Source organism: Nicotiana tabacum, chromosome 22, assembly GCF_000715075.1.
Source record: "Nicotiana tabacum cultivar K326 chromosome 22, ASM71507v2, whole genome shotgun sequence".
NCBI lineage: Eukaryota > Viridiplantae > Streptophyta > Magnoliopsida > Solanales > Solanaceae > Nicotiana > Nicotiana tabacum.
Window position 1 is genome coordinate 141,486,279 of NC_134101.1, and position 4,382 is coordinate 141,490,660.

General features: G+C 38.8%; 1 non-coding gene across 1 annotated transcript; it reads right to left on the bottom strand.

Moving 5' to 3' along the window:
- Positions 1-1,236: 1,236 nt before the first annotated feature.
- On the bottom strand, positions 1,237-1,309 carry TRNAT-UGU (transfer RNA threonine (anticodon UGU)). The gene has a single exon. It is a non-coding gene; the product is annotated as a tRNA-Thr (tRNA).
- Positions 1,310-4,382: the final 3,073 nt, after the last annotated feature.

Genomic DNA, 4,382 nt, shown 5'->3' on the forward strand with positions numbered 1-4,382 from the left:
TCGGCTTCAGCGCCAGTTACTTTACCACCACCCGCCCAACCAGCTAGGGGTCGCCCCAGAGAGGGAGGTCGATCAGGTGGCGGTCAAGCCCGTTTCTATTCACTTCCAGGCAGACCCGATGCTATTGCTTTAGATGTTGTTATTACAGGTATTGTTTCAGTCTGCCACAGAGATGCCTCTGTATTATTTGATCTCGGTTCCACCTTTTCTTATATGTCATCATAGTTTCTCGTTATTTGGGTATGCCCCGTGAGTTTCTTGCTTCACCTGCTCATGTATCTACCCTGGTGGGCGATATTGTTGTTATAAACCGTGTGTATCAGTCGTGTGTGGTGACTATTTGGGGTCTGGAGACCCGTGTGGATCTTTATTATTGTATGGTGGATTTCGATGTCATTTTGGGCATGGATTGGCTATCTCTGTGTCATGCTATTGGGGACTGTCATGCTAAGACAGTCACATTGGCTATGCCGGTGTGTGCCACATATTGAGTGGCGAGGTATGACTGATTATGTTCCCAGTAGAGTGATCTCATTCTTGAAATCCCAGCGTATGGTTGGGAAGGGTTGTCTTTCGTATCTAGCCTTTGTGAGGGATGTCGGTGATGAGATTCCTAGTATTGATTCTGTTTCAGTTGTAAGGGATTTTCCCGATATGTTTCCTGGATAACGGGCGGCGAAAGCATACAAAGATAGTGAGGCTTCCATCGCTTAGATTTAGGGCGATAGGGCGCACCACAGATACGATAAGAAGCACCCCTCAATCGATAGGTCAAAGACAGAAAGATAGTACCAGTGACATCTCTAATCTTTGAGAAAATCGGGGTCTTTTCCACATAATAGCGTCAACCAAAGACCGGAGCATCTTAGCAGACACTGGAGAGAAATCCCTAGTAACTTCGTCGCTCAAAAATGATTTGGCAAACTCCAAAACATGACTTATAATAAATAATCTTTCAAATGGGAGACTTCACTTGAGTTAGCCGCTGGCGCCCGACAACGTCTTGACCCCTATCCAATTTTTGGGCCAATTCCCTTTTCGTACTACCAAAAAATGATATTCTTGTTGAATCCGAGTTTGAGGACGCCCTAAAGCGCTCATGGTGTCATTATGAATATAAAACCAAAACTATTAAAGCCTAGAAATATACATGCCCAGTTGAGATGGGATATGATTGCATCACGATGTCATTATCAATCATCTAAAAAATGTAATAAAAAAAAAAGAATAGGGAAAAGCCGGCTATCGGAATCGAACCGATGACCATCGCATTACAAATGCGATGCTCTAACCTCTGAGCTAAGCGGGCCCACATAACAGAAATCTTATATGCATAGTAATTGACTAAACTATTGGAATTGGAATCTTAGTTATTAACTATTCAATATTATATTGAATATTCTAGAACATAAGGATTAATATAGCGATATAGAATTTCGATTTATCACAATTCTAATAACAATTCTAATACTAATATTATTAAATAGTGATTGTAAATATTGTTAATATTCTTTTTTTTTCATTTTCCATTTGAATGGTAAATGTTCTCTCTTTAGCCCTTTGTCTCTTATCCCTAGGAGGTCTTCCTCCACTAGCAGGTTTTTCAGAGAATGTAATTAAATTCCAAAATCCATTTCGTCGTCCAGTAGCGACGACTGTCTTTTTGATTGGTACTGCAGTCGCCCTTTGGTTGGGTATTGGTGCAACATTACCTATTGATAAATCCCTAACTTTAGGTCTTTTTAAAATTTTTAAATTGATTCAATTGTGAAATAACACGACATGTGTATCTAGGGAATAGTTTCTTCAAAGCGAATTCTCCCTAGATACATCTATTCAATTTAATTCTGAATTTATTTTGAATATATGATATTAAATTTGATTCAGATAGGAATCCAAAAAGATGGTAGGTACGTTTTTTTCATTCACAAAAGCAACTAATTTAAACCTAAAATCCTAAAATGAAGAAGATTTTGTTGATTCATTTCTAGATCTAATCGATACCTTATTGATTTAGCATCGTCTACTCGAATTAGATTCGAATGAGATGTAAGACAAAACATGTGTACATTTGTTTACTTTCAGATACTCTATACGAAATAGGGTATATAGTACTATCAATTTATTTTCAATCGTGGATGTCGCGCCCCTTTTTCCTCGCGGAAGCAGGTTCATGACATTTGGGAGGACAACTCGTTCCCTTTAGGGAATTAGGTTAAATTGAAGAGTCGCCACCTAATGATTTGAGTGCATTAGGACACTAAGAAGAATTTGATCTAGGAAACCAGAGATTGGGTAAAAGCTTGAAATTATCCCGAGGGGAAGGTGTTATGCACCCCTCAAGATCCACAAGTGTGGTTCCTAGCCAGGCTATGGTTGTGACTTTAAGTGTAAATAACATGAAGGCGAGTAAGACTTCAAATAATAGGGGATTTGCACATAAGGGTTGTAAATAGATGAAATTAAAAGAAAATAAAAGAAAAGCTGAATTTTGAGAAAATAGTTGGAAATTTGAAAGTAAACAATGAGATAAACAAGTAAAGGAAAGGGGGTCCTAGGTTTATAAATAATATGGATCACCCCAAACAATATCCGGTAATCACTCCTCAATGAGGGGCTACATGAGATGTTATCGCGTGGTCATCATATCCATATCTACCATTTCCCACCCCGTTAAGGTATTAAAGCGCGAAATAGTCTCGTTTACTTATTGAATGCTATTACCCGCCCCAATCCTATTAGCCCCGGAGGTACTTGGGACTACTAATCCTAAAAGGGAGGAAACATTGGCTTATTTTTGGTTTCAAAGGTAAGAAATGCTAGGGCGACAATCAAAAACACGTATAACAAGTATAGGGAGGCACATAAACAAATAAGGCTCAAACAGACCTCCTTAAATCAAAGAAAGCATATTGTTTAGCATGTCTTGTACGTACTGATTAAGGTCGGATTAAACTTAAAGGGTTGAGATAGACAGATTTATTACATATTTCAAATAAGAAATCCGAATCAGGCCTGCCTGCCGGTTGTAATTAACAAAAATCTGATTCAGTTTACAAGTTTATCTTATGACTTGCCTAGGTGTTAGACGAAACCTATAGGCATGATATCTACTGGTCTAAAAAATAGAAGTATGCTGATTTTAGGAAAAGAAATTGTCAGTCAATCAGGAAAGGCGAGTTTTGGTAAAAGAGCATAAGTTCCACAGACGTTAGTCATCATTGTTACTAATTTTAGACTTATAAACAAGTGAAACGATTCAGGTTTGGTTGATAGTTCCTATAAGCATGCTTTCTAGGCATTGTTGATTTTAAACTTTTTTTTACAGATGCAACAAGAGTGCAGAAAATCCTATAGGCATGGAATCTAAATGTTGTACTTCATTAAACCTATGAACACATTTACCTAGTGAGAGATGTATATGCAAAATTCAGAATGGCCTATAGACATGTTTTCTAGATGCATATGCAGGATTCAGGTTTCGAGTAATTACAGACATGGTAACATATGAAAGTGCAGAATTCTATAGACATGGCATCTACATGAAGGTGCAGAGGTTCTTATAATCATGATATCTATATGTGAAGGTGCAGAACTCCTATAGGCATGATGTCTATATGAATGAAGAATCATGTAAACCTATAAACAAGATATCTACAGTTGAGAGTGCAGAAATATGTAAACCTATAGGCAGGATATCTACCCTTTGCATACAGTTACCCCTCCCTCTTTTAACTAGCCATCCCCAATAGTTTATTACAAAGTTATTACAGCCCGGAATGAAATAAAAAAAATACATCAGAAATTGAAAAATTACAACAAAGGAGAGTCTGATTCAGACTTCCTGTCTGAAGCGTGCAGTAAACCAACTCCAAAGATCAAGATCCAAAGCCTTTCTCTCATTTGGATGTGTCAGAGTTCCCTAAGAGCCTCAAATGGACTCTGGGCAGTGCTCACACCAAAATGCATTGCAGGATTAAGTCATAGTGCAGCGTGGAAGGGCCAGCCCTCAAGTGTCCAAGTTCAGAGGGAACTCAAGGTCCCAAGGCAAGGCTCACAGGAGGGGGGGGGCAGAACTTAGAAGCTAAGTGTGAGTGCAAGTGCAGAAGGGCAATTCTGAAAGGGGAAAGGAGAAGGAAGTAACTTAAAAACAATGCACATAAGGGTAGGAATTTACAGGAAGAGCAGGCAAAGGGGCATACCCAGCAATGAGACATACTGGCACACCCTCCAGCCTACTTAGAGGTTAAGACCTTAGGGATTCAAAACTCAGTTCATAGACAACAATTCTTGTTGTCATGCCCTAAGTCTCGACTTACAAATCATAGGGGTAATGGGATAGGGAGAAAGTGTTCACAAAAAGAGCCAAGCAGTAGCACATA